An 18,593-nucleotide genomic window follows, 5' to 3' on the forward strand; every position below is an offset into this window, starting at 1 on the left:
CATTTATCGCGATGATATCAATAATATTAAATCATTAATGTTCGAATTAAAACCTTACATTAATATGTCATGCCAACTTATTCGGAGCAAATCTAGCTTCAAAGAGTTATTTGTTTCAAGTTACCTGTATTGAATGGTCTACCTATTGTCACCTGATAATACCGATTATACAAAAAAGATAATGAAATTATTTATATAGTCTTCTCATTAATTTTGCAAGATATGAATCAATACCCCTACTAATTGATTATAGTCTCTCTCTTTCTACCTGGAAGATTAATACGTTATTTTTGTTGGAAAAAATCTTCTTCAGCTAAATATAAATATATGGAATTCAAAAATGAAAATCAAAAATGTAAGTTATTCTATGTGTAATTAAAATGCAACTATTATTTTAACGGCTACAGACTATGTGAGGAATATTTTGGTTAAGAGTACATCGCATGTTGTTTCGGTTGAATACGATAAAGGAAAAATATATTTGAGCAGCAATTTAATGTAAACTTGATTTCCTTATTTTCATATTGAATCTACGACCAAATTCACGATACAGCATTATATACATTTCTATAAATTTTTTTTAATTTTTTTAGCGTTCAAAATTTATTTGCCTTTTTTGGAATATAAGAACATGTATGAATGACTTGCATTAGCATCAGCATTATACAAGCAGGGAATTCAGTTACCAACCCCAAAGAGATCATATAAGTGAATGGTCATCATCACTTTTTCTTTTAACTGGAATGACCAAAGTATCGGTAGCAAAGTGGAAACAAGTTTGGGTGCATCAAAAGTATGTTTCCATCAAAATTATCCTGAGAGAGTTGACTGTCGTCAGGTTTAGGTACACATGTTTTTATCATTAGAGATGCACGTAATGTCAGTACATTACATGCACGAACAAACCCCAGTCAAAAACATGAACTCCGGTGCTCCGAGAGGTATTCATTATTGCTCCAATAGTTGCACCCTGTCAAAATCCGAAAATGACATAAGTACGTCAAATTTAGTTTTCATCAAAAATTACTTATAATCGTGAATTGCTGGATGACATTATTTCAAATATTTCTCCTTTTATTTTAGATTATACCATGGGATTTATTATGTTATTGGATTATTTTTCATCGAAATGTTAGTGCAGAGCAATAGAGAAAGAAGGTAAGCTATATATATCAATAATTCATTGTTTATATTGCAACTACTTTTATGTCATACTAAATAAAAATACATGTACAAAGAACAATAGTATATATGTGGTGTCTATTGGGACATGGCTTGTACACAGAACAATAGTATATATGTGGTGTCTATTGGGACATGGCTTGTACACAGAACAATAGTATATATGTGGTGTCTATTGGGACATGGCTTGTACACAGAACAATAGTATATATGTGGTGTCTATTGGGACATGGCTTGTACACAGAACAATAGTATATATGTGGTGTCTATTGGGACATGGCTTCTATTGATTGTTTTACACCTACATTTTTTTGTATCAGACCAATACATAACCATCACGAATCAAGTTTAGACTGAATCGTGTGTGTGTTAAATAAAAGATTAAATAATAATAATGATGATTTTGATAAGTTTACCCTCATTTTTTTTATTATAGTACTCATAGTAAAAATCTTGTTGCTGCTCTCGTTGCCTCGAGTTCGAGTTCCAAAGGAATTGGTATTCGATGTGTCTGTGCTAACTTTAATAAGCGACGAGAAAAAAAGGCAAACAATATGCGTCTAGGTCGAAACCGGAAAGTAGATATATTTCAGTGTTGACTTGTGACTATAGCATGCTAACCACACTGACTTGCATGTCGATTTAGTACAAATTTAGGCTCGCAGTCATTTCTTGTTTACATGGAATCTGTTCTGAGTATCTATTTAATAGTTAACAATGGTCATTTAACAGTCATTCATCATTCAATCTAATGGAAGCGAACGTTTTTTTTGTCCAAACTTCAAGGTTTCTGAAAACATCAATATTCTCTAAAACGGAGAGAGAAAAAATGTTTTTCAATTAATTACTGTAATTTTTGGAAATAATTTGTACACTATACTTTATACAATGGAAAACTATCAACATTTGAGAGAGTGTACAGAGATAGGAAACACAAAACTATAAATATAATGATAACGTTGATTTGAGGTACTAGCTTTTCTATTAAAGAATTATTAACTGAACAATAAAAATGTTTTGGATTTTTCCTTCAAATAATTCGTCTGAAGCGATCATTTAATGTACCCTTCTCGCCCTGCTGATGCCGTGAACTTAAATGTACTTAAATAATCTGTTTAGTATCTATAAAAGTATAATATATCACATTTTAAATGAAATTTTAGTAAAGAATGATGATCACTGATGTGTGGTGTTGGTCTTATCATGGAAGTATTATATAGTACTTTCATAATCATATGATACTTCCATTTCTATGGTCTTATCAAGTATGCACCAGTCTACGTTTTCATTGCAAACAATGACATGTTGTTATAAATCTTTCTTCCAATTATACAGTTAAAAAAACATGCTTGTTTGGACTTAAAAGAAAAAGGATCGTGCCGTAAGCTTATCGAATTCATAATTGTCCATATTTGTACTATGCTGAAGAATGTTGGGTAAAGTTCAATTTCTCGAGTCTTCTCTAGACCTCATGTCAATGTCACGTTTTGTTTGTATGTTTAATACTTTTTTCGAAACAGCTGATTGCTTGTTTTATCAGATTTCACATGTAGTACCTGCATGGGATGGTACAAAACAACGATATAGTCTGAAGAAAGATTTCAAATTTCAAATGTGTAAAATAATATTATTTTTTTTATACAAATGTGCAATCGAACAGGAACATATCTTTGGAATCAGCGCAGAACTTGTAACTACATATATACATGTATATTAGCAGTACATTTTTTTCTAACAAAACATACAAAAGGAACACAACACATGATAATACATTAAAATTCTAGACGAAACAATAATCGTATTTGATTAATTTTATTAATTTATAATGACACATCATATGAAGAAGCAAATGAAATCTTAAGTTTAAAATATCCTCGTTTGTAGCAGAAACCGCATATATTACATTAATTAATGGTGGTCAAAGTAATCTACTGTCATGTCATGTTTAGGTCAAAGCACGTTTGAATTTGAACTCTGCATATTGCATGAAACTTCGCACGATGATAATTGTCAAAAACTTACTTAATATGTCGTTCTTTCAATACATTTTGAAATTGAATTCCGATAACCTTTGCCTTTATTTCTGAAATCAATAACCGCATCCTTTATCTTTTTCAGTTTATTGACACATTTGACAAAATTTTTAAATGCATTCTTTAAATAAGTAGTCTGTCATATAACCTCTGCCATTGTGCAGTGTGTATACTTTTACATGCCATGTACTTAATGATTAGCATATGCATTGTATATTTTATTGCACAGACTTAGAATAAGTACATCTTTAATCTTTTAAGACGTATAGTGACAATATATATTCATGTAATCATTACATTATTTTTGGAAGAATATTGAGTCAGTCGTGAGAATTTGGTAAGTGTTTTTATCATGCAAACTTCTCATCATATTGCCAAAGATCAAATTGATAAATGATGTCTTGTAGACGCAACCATATCTTATTTGCATTTCAAACAGACACATTCTCAATCATTGAGTGTTTCGAGGAATATGCCAGCAAGCGCGACGCAAAAAGACGGGAAAACAATAAACGTATAAACCATACAGACCAACTGAGAAATGGTATAGTAAATCTGCCTAAATGGCTGGAATCTATTTTTTTCCATAAACATTACATAAAATGTACAGTTATAAACAGTTTTGTTTTTAGGGGGAAGGTTATTCACACATTAGATATTTAATTTGAACATATTTAAGACAATACGTAAATTTAAATCATTTATGGTCTTTTGTTGAACTATTAAAAACGTTTGGTGTTGAATAGTTTGTGTTCGATCGTGACATAGCCCTAATGGTGTGAAGCTTTTGTTTCCAATTAATCTTGCTGTAACGAATTACAAAAATACACAATGTGTTTAATTTTGTTTGCGGTGCTCAAAAATGAATGCTTGAATGTACCTGTTAAAATTGTGTTACCTAAAGCAGAATTAACACCTCTTATAGTTTCTGATATATATAAAGCGTGAAAAAGAATTACAAATCGGAAAATAGATAATAGACGGAAAAAAGATAATAGACGGAAAATAGATACATCTAAAGACCAACCTCACAAGACATGGTCCAGATCAACAGTTTTTATATAAAATGTATTTCTAACGTGTTAAACCTGCTTTACAATTAAGGTGATAGTCTGCACTTAAACTAAAGTCGGAGACAATTAGCAATGAATTTTAAATGAGTTACTGACTCACAACAATGTTTCCAATTAATAATAAATATATTGTAGACAGGATTTTGATTGACTCCAGATGGGTCTGTGTTAAAAATACATGCAAAGCAATGTTACGTTAGTGTAAATCTATGAAACTCTAGTAATTGAGAAATTCTCCTTTTATTTGAATTAGTTTTCAAATTGCGTTTTCAGTAATGTTTTTTTTAGATCCTTTAAAGGTTCGTGTTGCTTACTCTTTAGTTTTCTATAAAAAAAAAAAAAATTGTTGGGAAATGTATGTCTTTTCGTCGTTATGTGGTTTTGCTATTGCCTAATCCATTCTATAGGTTCCTTTGATATAAGTTCAGCTATTTTATTACATTTTAATGTCAAATATTTACTGATTATTTCTATTCTATAAAGGCTAGAAATCCATAGCAAAACATCATAATATAAAATTCCCCATTTACATATAAGTAGTTACATGCCCTTCTTCGGAAGTGACTGTAGTGCGTTGACGCTAATGAGATAGGCGTACAATGTACATGTACGTCTATCGTCATTTCAACTGTAAACCTTGGTCTTCTTTATAAGACGAAGTAAATACGACAAGATTTTCATTAATATAACTGTCCTTTAAAGAGTAGGATTACGAGAAAAGACATACAACACACGTAGGGGTGTGTTCGTCAACTGTTATACTGTAATACTGTCTACTGGACGTTAAATCAGCACCCACTAACGATGAAAAACATCCTTGTCGTCAAGTTAGCTTTAATAGGCTCCTCCTATAAACTTAAAATATATAATTCAACAGAGACAAATAGTGTAAAGGTATGATATACATTTTTGTAGCTTGCTGTTCGGTGTGAGTCAAGGCTCTGTGTTGAAAGCTGTACTTTTACAAATGTACCTATAATGGATTACTTTAACAAATTGTGACTTATATAGAGAGTCATCTCATTGGCACTCTAATCGTATCTTCTTATATCTATAGCATTTCATAAGTTTTAGAAAAATACCATAAGTGTTAAATTTTTTTCATGTGAAAAAAGTACATTGGTACTAAGAAGACCCATGATTGACGACCTTTGTGTTTTGATCTTAAATAAATTTGATGGATGTTGCGATAATATTATTTTTCGCAAAGTCAAACATTTAACAATAATGTTTACAATGAATATGTGGTAATGAGGCGAATTTGATAGGTTCAACATTCAATAAATGTTTTGCATTTCAAAAACTGGAAAGAAAAACATAACATGACATCCTTCTTATTTTTACCAAAATGCACATCCGTTAAATACTTCATGCAAAGTCCTCCAACTCAGATATTTTGTCAATTTCGTATAAATGTAACAAATAATTCAAAATTAAAATACTAAAAGATGGAGTACGAAAAAAAGTGCAATAAATTAAAGCTTTCCAAAAACTGTAGTCCTAAAAACAATTGAAATAATAAAAAAAAATGTAAATGCAAACAGATGCTTCATTATCGAAAAGAGGCAATACTAATTCATTTACATGTACAGTTTATGTAAAACAGTTGCTTTAAATAAGCAATTGTAACTTCAGCAACATAGCTAAGTACATTTCCTTTGTCTAGTCCTTGTGACTGACATGATGACCGTCATTGATTGACAGTTGTAACAGGTAGATAAAATGTCTATGCATGATGAAAAATGTCACAATGTGTCAATATTTAATGTTTTACGGTAGTCATCTGGATTTTTACAACTTTTGGAATATTCAAAGAATGAGTGAATCAATTTGACTGGAACTTCGATCGATTGGTATGAATTGTTTTATTTGAGTTATTGTTAGTTGTATCTTTACTCTATAATTGACCCTCATTTGTTTTGTTTAATTGTCTATGAAGCCTTTACATTGACAGTTGGTTATTTTCACTATAAAAAAAAAGTAAGCAGCATTTGATGGAAACTCGTGACATGTTTCTCGTATATCCTGGAGTATCTGATTATCGTTATTATTAATATTTCGAATTCAAATGAGATTTTAAAATGTAAGCAAAATATTATTGTAAACACTGGTCTTTAGCTAACAACATTCAATCAAGTGTTATCAAGAAGTAAAATTTGGTGTCCTAAGAATATATATTGCATTCATATCGATATTTACATTTCTTGCAGAATAAATAGGTTGTAAAATATGAAAGCCCAATTTGATACAGCAATACCCTGAGATAAATACAGACCAATAATTGTATGGTGTGAAATTATACGAACGTTTAAGATGATAACACATTATTGACTGCTGTACCCCTATTTTTGACATTTTTACTCTTGTATGTTTGTTTTGTTCATTCATCGTTGACAATGTAATGGAATTTGATGCGACTTTCATAAAAGTGAGAGGTTTAGCTAGCTATAAAACCAGGTTCAATCCATCATTTTCTACATTAGAAAAAGGCCTGTACAAAGTCAGGAATATGACAGTTATTATCCATTCGTTTGATGTGTTTGGACTTTTGATTTTGCCTTTTGATTTTTGATTTTCCTTTTTGAATTTTCCTCGGAGTTTAGTATTTTTGTGTTTTTACTTTTATTAAAATAATCAAATGATGCACGTATTTGTTTCTATTGTTCAATGTACTTGGAGCATTCTGAATTACCTATCATATACGACATTCTCCATTTAATTTGTTCCGGATGCCCTCGGCAAAATCTAAAATAACACGTAGAGGGAAAATGAATATGATAATTCAATTGGTTTTGCTCCTGAAATCGACACAAAAAGAACTATTAATCTTTTAAATAACTGCTGCTGATTCTTTTATGATATTCAGTCATATATCAGTATTTATATATCATTTTGATTTTTTGTCGATCATTTGCTTCTAGCATTCAGAAGTCTTGCAGGAAAACAGCAAATAATGCAGATCAAATATCAAATATAATTCTCATAATAAAAATATCATATATCTATTAGTTTATGTCTTAAGGACATAATTATGAGAAGGATATATAATTTCATATATTTTAAAAGTTCAAGGAACTAAAAAGTGGCCTTGTATTACTCTCTCCCTATGGCTCTTATCATATATCATGCTTTGCCATGATGTCCTTGATATCAAAATTGCCTTAAAAAGCATTGAGTGGTGTTTAATATTATTTGTGTTTATTTGAAATAAATTGTTTACAAAATTCGATTGTTAGATATTCGCTCCAACATGTTTTGATTTCAAATATTGTTAAGTTTCATCAAACTTTTCGGTTTTTAATAAATCAAAAAAAGTGGGGGCCTTGACGAACCAACACAATTATATTTTGAACAAGTGTAGTCTGGTCACTTGTTCATGCGCCTGCCTGTCCGTGATTAAGAACATCGTCAGTGATAGTATTTATACCCTCTTCCCCTAAAGGTAATTAAGTGTAAACTGGAGTATTTTGGAGAATTTTAAAACTTTCGTCTCTCTAGAGTAGATTCAGAACGTTTTAGAGCTTGATCTATATTGCACAGACACCTGTCTTTAAATGAAGACGACTTGCTGACCTCCGGATGAGTCTTTTGACTTTTACGTGTCAGCTGCATTTTTTGGTGTATATCCAATATTTCATTCATTAATACAAGAAGTTTCTCTAAACTGTATACTAGTATATGAGCAGTTAAGGCCAGAGTATTTATGATTTACCGATAGAATTGATGAACAATAAAATGTGTGCAGCTTTTGTACACATTTGATTTATGGCGACTAATATCATTATTTATACCAATTTATCGCTTCCAAGATTTGGCATCGAAAAATAAATACCTTCTACTCGCTTCACACTGCTGTAAATTCTGTTGAGTAGATTTAGTTCCATAGATGGTTCCATACTTTTGAAGTACTCTGAAATTAGGCCTAGTTACAGCTATAGGGCTTTTAACAAAACTCGATCTAATGTATCGCAGATTCCAATTGCACATGATTGATGTAACAAGAAGCTAATTTCGTTTTGAACCTATCTAAAGAAATAATAGATTGTGTACAAAAATATATTTTTTTTTAATAAACTAAGAGGTTACGTAAATTGTGTAAGTAAACCCAAAGACTCAAACACCAACAGACCTCTGAAGATAGAGATGAACAATGTTTTAATGTGTTTTATTATAGGCAGTTTACATATCTCTAGGGATTCATGACGCCCCTTTTCCTCCCGACTCTTTTCTGTATTTGAACGAGCCTGGCTTGATACAGGATATGTTAAAATAAGGCTAATTTAGTTGTTTCTGGTACTAAATCTTTTAAATTGTTTCTTATTCTGTCATGGCTAGACCTTTTATAGTGGACTACTTGTATGGGCTTTGTCTATTGTTGCAGGTCATATATGACCAATAATTGTTTAAGTATATCCGCTATTTCAAACAGTTGTTTAATTTGTACCACATTTCTGTTTTTCTATATCTTAAAGTGATGACTCAAGTAAATGGAGTAATTGTTTGCAGAAACGTTTCGGAAAAAAACCAAACTCAACTAGTTTATTTTTGAAAACAAATAGATTACAATATACTGAATTGATCACAATTGCTTATGCAGTTATATTTTAAAATAGATACTAGTAAAGGGATTGTATATAAATGTTTAATTCCACTAAACATATAAATTCGATATAAAAAGAATCATAGATAATTATGTTTGATAATGTTTTAGAAAAATCTGTCATTATGTTCTTTTTCACTGATATCTTTGTGGCTACATATTTATTTGGCTACCAGTATCTTGTGAAAATTTACCCGAAAACTCATTTTCTTCATGTAGTTACATTGCTCCTTAAGAACCTCAAATCTCCTTGTATTCATAAATGATTGGAACAAAATTGACAGCAGAACAATGCAATACAACATTTGGTGATATATTGTTTCATCTGTTCGAAGCATTATATTAATGGGATAATGTTTTGGTTTAGCTATATTATTTATTACTTCTACCATTTGTACAAATAACAATAATATAAAAAGACAAAGATGTGTTATGATTGCCAATGAAACTAAACGAACAGCGAGCAGAGCACCCAAAAAGATAGTTTGCCTCCAAATTAAACAAATGATCCTAGCCTGCATCCAAATAAAACAATGGTAAAGTCAATGATATATTTAGAGAAATCCCCAAACAAAACATGTAATAAGAGATGCATAATAACATTGTACAAAAAATAATATATTATATTTTAATACGAGGTTTAATGGAAGTTACTGAACAATTGGAACCCCAAAAGTAAAGCAACAACAAACAAAAAAAGCATGCATGGTTTGCTAAAGCAAAACCTAGAAAAAATATCCGATAAAAAGTGGGAACAAAGTGCAATGTAGTTTGCAATACGACAAATTATATGTCATTACAAATTTAATCTAAAAATCATTGGGATGAACAAATGAAATAACAGATGCAAAAGTTCACCGAGTGAGTAAAAATATATGACAGTGCATGATATACGAAGACAAACGAGTTTTATAACTTGCAAGTATCCATCTTAAATGAAGATAGTATTATGGGGCAATATTTCGACCTTCGCAAAGTATTATAAATTTAAAAACTCGTTGCAGTTTTAGACATATAATGAAAGAATGAATACTTTATTGCAATCATACCATATCATATACTCGAACCGTTTTATTCGATTAAGTCGGTAAGTTTTGCTTTTGAGATTTAACTCGTTTGCGCTGACAGAAATGATCTCACACTCCCATTTTACCTTCCCTCCCCCACCTCGAATGAAAAAAAGAAGCTGTGAATAACGGAAGTGTCGACAACCTTCGATGATCCTATTAGATATATAGTTGCAAAATTTTACTAAATTCTTACGTCGCCGTTGCATACATGTACAGGTTTTGAATAATTCCGATTTTCTTCATATCATTTCAGGTAAAAATTGCAATGAACAATTCCGTTTTTTCTTCATGTTTTTATTGATTCGTTTCAATGTTTACTTACTAGCTGCAAAACTGTGCACTTTATGAGACTTCTAGTTATCGATTAAAGTGCTGGAGTGTCTTAATGTAGTATAAAAACCACTCGTTTTGGTTTTATATCCCTATATGCATATACCGACAATTCCACGTGATGTCCCCACTAAGTGAATACATAGTTACGTATTACTAAATAAATTAATATTACAACTCTAAATACAATAAGATGACATTTTGTGTTTATCTTATTCGGCTATCTGTCTATTATTTTCTAAAATCCATTTTACTGGATTTTTCCTATTAAGTTTAGTAAGTCACAAGAGGCTACCTGCACATACTAATTAGAAACAGTGGTTGCACAAGAGAGCATCAGTAGACATACCAATCCAATATTATATTAATGATAATGGATTATCGAATACATTTGTGGAGTTCTACAGTGAGACGATTTAATGATTTTGTAAGCAAATTACCGTTCCAGTAATGACTAGTGTTGACTTATTATGACACTTATTTGACTTCACGAAACAGTTGATTCAAAAATTGATTTCGGATTAATTCGGGATTATGAAAGACACGATCAAATGAAAAATGAAATAATTAAATTATTCCAAATTCTCAGATTCGACCATGCTTGGTTTTTGTTATTTTATGCGAGTAGTCTGGTGTTAGTGTAAGTACTTGCATGTTTTATAGCTTTTTGAAAGTTTCGAATGTTTGCTCCAGTGTTCTAAACAATAAAATGTCACTCAGGACGTTTTTAGTACTATTGAAAATCATACATTTGCATACTGAAACGTTTTAATATGCATAAAGATATTTTATCCATTTTCTTATCAAGTCCGTTTCTAATAAATTATTAAGATATAAATGGAATTTAAATTGAAGATACTAAAACTTATGACAAAAAAGGCAGATGTTTGTTCCTTATTGTTATTTTTCCTTTTTTTACGTTGATGTTCTGTCGGTATCTTTCTTAAGATGTGTGAATTTTCCCCAGATTTTATAGATTTTAATTAACTTGATATACATATATGCATCTGGTCGTTCGTTCTTCGATGATTATATATATTGGCTTTGCATAAGGTCAGGTATTTTTAGACAGCTTTCGGTGTTTTAATATCAAAAACGTTCAAGGTGAACTGATTGAAAATTTTGATTATTTCTAGATAAAAATAAGGCTTTGACCTAGCTTTTAGTAACTTCAGAGTAATCTTGAATCGGTACTTTGTGTCATTTATTTGTTGTTTTGCCGTGTGTCGATCTGATAAGGAAAGCCTTTCCCTAATGTTTTTTTTTTGTTATTCTCTATGTTGTTTTGTTCTAGTATTTTAGAAGGATAAAGCAAAGAAAAAAAAACCTTGTCTAACCCTTCTGCATGGTTTGTGAAAGCATTTGGTTTGACCTTCCCTTTGCAGACAATAACGAAAAAGCGGTTCGGCCGATCCAGATTTATAACGCGTTATCTTAATTTTTCATTAGCTTTTTGATTGTATACATTTATATATGTCATAATTAAATATTTAAAGCCGGATACTAATAGTAATACGAGATAAAGCATGGGAAATGTCATTTCAATTATCATTTGTCAACCACTTTTCAAGAGATATTCCTCTTACGTTTAGATCTCGTGTATGAGCACATATGTTTTCAAACATAGATGTGCTCTAGTACAGGAGTGCCATGTGTTCTCATTGATAAGAGTATGTATGACACACATGCAGATAAATCATCCTTAATTGTGTGATAATTGGATACTAATTGCGGGAAATGTGTTATTAATTTATCCTGTACATTCGTTCATGGAATTTTCATAACTCAATCTATGTTCTGACAGATTAATAATATATCATGTTTCTGTAGTAAATGGACGGATACAAGTGTACTATTAATGTGATGATATTCAATTAGCACATTTAATACGCTGATGGATCATGATTGCGCGCATCATATTTGAGTCACTTCAAGGGTTGACAGAAACTTGAGTAACTTTTTCAGGATTGATAGAAACTTGAGTTACGTTTAAGAATTTACAGAAATTTGAGTTTCTTTAAACTTGAGTTACTTTAATAATTGACATAAACAATAACGTGCTTAATAAATTGGTGACCAAAATAACCATATTAATTTATACTATTTTCGTCTTCTTTTTTTAGGGGGTAAAGGGGTTGGTGTGGATAGGGAAAAGGGATTCACCACATGATTGTCATACTTGGAGGATGATGTATTATATTAAACCAAGTATTGCCATACCATTGAGGATAGTCGAACACAATAAACTATGATTATTTCAACGATTTCCGTTCTGAGTAGAATAGTCTTCCATAGTTATTTCTATATTTCACAGTTAATGATTTTTGTCTAATGCTGTGACATCCGTGATCTATAAAGTCCAATTGTTTAAGAAGGAACTACCCATTTATCAATGCAAACTTAGTTTAAACTTAGTCGACTCTTAAGTGGTGATTGTCTCCAAGTTAAGCATAATTTATTATTTTTTTTAGTTTTTTTACATGTATTTACCAAGCAGCAACCACGACCAACAAATGCTTTTTGATTTAATGAGCTTAACAAGATTGATATAGGTGCCGTAGGGAAATTGTATGAAATATCCTTGTTACTTATATTAATGACTGCGACTCGTTTACATGTTTGGTGTCATTTATGTGTTGTAAAGATTTAATGGGCTGTTTTCTGGACTTGGTAATTTTTTATTATATTGAGCGAAAAACAAGTGTTTTTTACTTCTATAAAAAGATGCACAAAGTATTGGCCTATATGTATATATTTTTCTATCAATCTATATTTAGTCTATCACTAACAAATAATATTTGTACTTCCAAAATGAAGAATACTTCAGGTTTACTTCACATTTTCAATTTTCTGTATGTCACAAAAGTTCTAATAACAGATATAAAAAAAAGAAGATGTGGTATGATTGCTGATGAGACAACTCTCCATAAGAGACCAAAATGACCTAGAAATAAATAATTATAGGTCACCGTACGGCCTTCAGCAATGAGCAAAGCTTATACCACATAGATGTCTATTTTTGTCGAGGAAGAAGGTTGATGTTATGCTTAGTCTGGAGTATTGTCTACAATTATTGTTCTTTCTATTATAATGTTATGCATATAAAAAAAAAGATGTGGTATGATTGCAAATGAGACAACTCTCCACAAGAGACCAAAATGACACACAAATTAACAACTATAGGTCACCGTACGGCCTTTAACAATGAAAAAAGCCCATACCGCATAGTCAGCTATAATAGACCCCGATATGACAATGTAAAACAATTCAAACGAGAAAACTAACGGCCTTATTTGTATAAGAAAAAAATGAACGAAAAACAAATATGTAAAACATTAACAAACGACAACCACTGAAATACAGGCTCCTGACTTGAGACAGTCACATACATAAATAATGTGGCGGGGTTAAAAATGTTAGCGGGATCCCAACCCTCCCCTATCCTGGGACAGTGCCAGTGGTATAAACCCTTTTTGTCATATATATACTAATACAGCTTAAGGACCATGACTTTATGGCATATTAATATTTGGTAACATGCTAGAAAACATGGTTTCTATCCACATGACGAAAAGTAACCATGCTCGGACACCTTATATTGTTTCTAGTCTTAAATTCATTCGTTTAACCTGGCCGGGGATCAAATATCACCTTCTGCACGTGAGGAAGGCATGCTACATGTACGCCATTACCACGGAGATGTGATTCGATTACGAAAGAAACTTTAAACTCATTATTATTTGACATTTATCATAAAATAAAGAGAACCGGTGTTTCCGTTTTGCATTAATAATCTTTCTTTATAAATTATTTTGTGCATAAATACGAATTATTTCAAGTAACTTTTTGAACTGTCTCAGGATCTCAAATTTATAGGAAATTTTCACCACTAACTTATAGCATGGATGTTACATGTATCATAAGTATTTTAAATGATAACTATCACATATTTAACGATAATATAGTTCAAGAACGAAAATAAGGTTATACTAGATATGTCCTATTCTTTTAAATATTTCATATTTTATGACAGCTTGTAATACTCAGTTTGACATCATAAGAGTTTATACAACCGTTTCGACTCGTAACTTTTATTTTGTGTGGGTTTTTTTATCTCTGGTCAAAGGTTATTTAACTTAATAAAAGATGTGCGAAAGATACCGGAGTAATAGTCAAACTCATAAATCGAAAATAAACTGACAACGCCAAGGCTTAACATGAAAAAGACAAACGGACAAATAATAGTACACGACCAACAACATAGTCAAACTAAAAACTGAGCAAGACGAACCCCATCAAAAACTGGGGGTGATCTCAGGTACTCCGGAAGAGTAAGCAGAAACTGATCCACATGTGACACCCGTCGTGTTGCTCATGTTATAGCAAATCCGGTAAATAGTCTAATTCGGTAGGGCACATTCATGCAAAGGTCAGGGGATTCTAGTTACGACGTAAGTAACATATCCGATATCATCTGTGAAACGGTTATTCCATAACGGTCAACTGACTCGTGATGGCGTCCGTAAAATTTACGAAGGGATAATTTCATCTTCATCATTTGGAACTCTTGGTTTAATAGCTTCCCTGTGAGAATCAACCCTCAAACAAGAATATCATGATAGAAAATGCAAAAAGCGCGGGAATATCGTATCAATTGGGAGAATTATACTCCGTATGCAAGCGCTGCTGGAATGTTGCTACATAGAAATGAAAAGTTCACAATTGGGGAGCTGAAATCACCTTGTTTGTCGTAATGGTTTTTTTAACCAACCCTCATTGTCAATTTCTAAATAAGCTGGCCAGTACTTTTTGTTTGGTACAGATGTTTAAGTTATATACATTATATATGTAAATAAATGGTTTGAATAGTTTTTACCTTATATCAAATATATATTACATACATGTATATCTGCGTTGTCGTGCGAACATACACGTTTCAAAGTTTTTATGTTTATTTAGCCTTTATCTGTGGTATTATTCATACATTTGATGAGGCAGTGATAAATATATACCTAGATATTGTTTTATGTTAACATTGATGGGTAGTTTACAACAGGAGAAGGACTATTATTGATAAACAAGCACAACATTATGTTGGATATTATCGCAATCTTGAAACCGCATCAATGTCTTACACTTGTTCGATTCCAACTTACTTATGATAATAAGATATTAAAAAAAAGTACAAAGGAAGTAATCAAAAGAAAATACTTTATACGTTGGATTTATCTTTCATCATGGTAGTAAAACACCCATCTATGGTAATGATGGTGTTGTATTCTATCAGTGTAAATATATATATAAAAAAAGGGAGAATACAACTAGAAATTTTTACTTACGCACACAATTTGAATTCTCAAATATTTATTTTTTGTCCACACGCTTATTCTTGTAAATTATTTGCTTCATGTATATATCATCATACAGATTTAAAAAGACCATTCTGTATCATGGCATTTTGCGTTAGCTGCTGTATTGTCTAGTAGCGATTTAGGTTTTATTTGACAATGTTATCTTGACACGATATCAATGTCTACCAAGTACCCTCTGTATGAATGAAGTATTTTTTATAATTGATACCATATTCTCATAGCAAGTAAAGTTATACTCTGTCGCTTGTTGATTATATAATTGATGCCAATGGTCTTTAGAACATTTGATCAGAAAAGCGTGAAACAATCGTTATATATCAATAAATCTGAATGAATTTCTCCCACATAAGTTTTATGATATTGTTGAAGTTTTGTTTACATTATTTACAAATCTATATCAAACCAAATGAAATGTGCTGTATACTTGAATAAGACAGCAAACAACTGGACACAAAATCCAAAACAAAATGAAATTTACTGTATACTTAAATCCATCAGGACCCAAATTGTAACATTTCAATCAGTTGAAATATGGTCTTCAAAAATAGAAAAATCTCTTATCATATGTCGTGCTCTTAATTGCACAACTCTCGACAAATATGAAGGAGAAACAATAACAGAGACTTTAACATTATCGATTATATGACATTAGCACCTATTTTCTTAGAGATGCAACCCCATTTAATTATGTAAATTGGGGACATTAAATAGCATAAAGTAAAAATCAGTTAATTAAACTCTGATATTAAGGACATCAAAACAATATCATATGTATCATACTGCACCAAAGAATAAAAAGTGCCCTTTTCAATAAAAACATCTGTACAGCTTTTAAGATGTTTATAGAACGGCGGTAGGAACCGTACGGGATAACCTTGTGAGATAGAACAACTTACTAAAAGTCTTTTCTCAAACTATAAGTATAAAAATTGATCATAAAGCTATTATCAATCAATAATATCCTGTATATTGGTATATGTTTTGTAGGTTAAGTCGTTTACATGGTTGCTCAATTTAAATGTTAAATGATATGACCTTTAAATGCTGGACGTGAACTACCATTTTTATTTAATTCCTGCAGAAAGTGAAATCGTACCTCACAACCAAACTTTCTATTTCACCAATTCACAATATCTGTACTCATGTCTTTTGTGAATGATTTTTTCAGTAATTGAAACAAAGCATTCAATGATGCCACTGCTGATGAGTTCATGTACAACCACTGGGTCCGTGACACTGCTGGTGAAGTTTGTTCTCTCGGAAGGTATCACCAGCCCAGTAGTCAGCATTTCTGTGTTGAATCATCATTGATATGGACCAGGTCATAGTTAACCGTTTATAAAACTTAAAAGTTTTGAAACACGAATTTTTTTTTCTGTCTTAGGAATAGATAACATTAGGTATATTTGACAAAACTTTGAAGAACTTTTGGTCCTCAATGCTCTTAAAGTTCATACTTTATTTTGGCCTTTATAATTTTTTGTATTCGAGCATCATTGACTGATCAGTCTTTTGCATCTACGAAACGCGTGTCTGACGCTAATGTAAAATTGCCAATCCTGGTATATTTTACCTTCTGGGGTCCAGTGTAGTGCTGTCTTTGTGATATTCCCTTGATATTTCCGTAGGACATAGTCAATCCACACCCAGCGTCTTCTCATTATAGTTATGGCTATATGTTAGCATCTGCAAAAAGGTTCTCGTTTGAAACTTTTTGTGGCCAACATATTCTCAGAATCCCGGTTCTCAAACTTTTGGTACAGACAGCTTGTTTTGACCGTGTTCTGTCATCCTCCAACATTCTGAACTATGCAAAAGTACAGGCAAGACACAGCTGCTGTAAAGTTCGAGTTTTGTGCAAATGGTATATTGTTTTATTCATGTGTTACTGTTCAGCATTTGCAGACGAATAGCACGTCTGGTGTACAGAATGTTAAGCCTGTTATCTATGATGAATATATTTACTGCTTTTTATGTTGTTATTGAATACTAAAGTAGTAGAAGATAACGGTTATGTATAATCATATGCATAAGATATTTATTTAAATGTAATAACTAGTTTTTGTAGACCGCCGTTATAAAAGGCAACTTAATCAATAAGTTTGTAAATCTTTGTACCTGAATTCTTCTATCTACTTGTGCACATTTATATTATGTGTCATGCACATTAAATGTAATGGGTCATGCACATGTACTTCTTAATAATTGATAGCTATTTTCTATAGAATCATTGGACATGAAAACCACCAAACAATTAAAATAATAACAACTGTTTGTGGACGGAGTAATATAAGAGGAAACAGCTCTTAAATTATTGCCGTTGAAGGTTCTTAACAAACACGATTATTGATTTATATATTGTCTCTTTTCTTTGAATATGGTACTAACTAATGGTAATACACACTATTTGGCGAATCCGGCTTATTCAACACGAACAAACGAAAAAAACAGACATAGTAAAAGTTTACACGGGAAATACAAGTTCAAAGTGACGAACATAAACATCATATTTAAGAGCTTTAATGTCACAAATTAAAATGCGTAGTAATTTTTTTTATATCATTTCTATTGGAAGAAAAACTTTGAATTCAATCGTAACTTTATCCAGAATGATAAAAGAAATAACTATAACCCAAGCAATTGATAACATGAGCGCGCAAATAAATTGCATTGTCTATGCTGTTATGGAAATGATTCTATATGCGGACTGCAAGAAGAATGTATGGAACGGTCACATATTACCAAACATCATAAAAGACGCAATGAATTTTATGATATACAATTTATCACATGCTCAAAAGACAGTACTCTGATAAATGACATTAATATCATATTTAAATTTTAGCTTCTTCTTTTTCTTTAAAAGAAGGACGAAAGATACCAAAGGGACAGTCGAACTCATAAATCGAAAATAAACTGACAACTCTATGGCT

General features: G+C 31.3%; 1 protein-coding gene across 1 annotated transcript in view; it reads left to right on the forward strand.

Moving 5' to 3' along the window:
* LOC134711964 (sodium channel protein para-like) overlaps positions 1 to 18,593 on the forward strand; it is a 97,299-nt gene that overhangs the window by 24,243 nt on the left and 54,463 nt on the right. The window contains exon 2 of the mRNA XM_063573024.1: positions 1,084 to 1,158. The gene's annotated coding sequence lies outside the window, so the exon portion shown is untranslated. The remainder of the gene's footprint in view (positions 1 to 1,083; positions 1,159 to 18,593) is intronic.

Source organism: Mytilus trossulus, chromosome 3 (genome assembly GCF_036588685.1).
Source record: "Mytilus trossulus isolate FHL-02 chromosome 3, PNRI_Mtr1.1.1.hap1, whole genome shotgun sequence".
Taxonomy (NCBI): Eukaryota; Metazoa; Mollusca; class Bivalvia; order Mytilida; family Mytilidae; genus Mytilus; species Mytilus trossulus.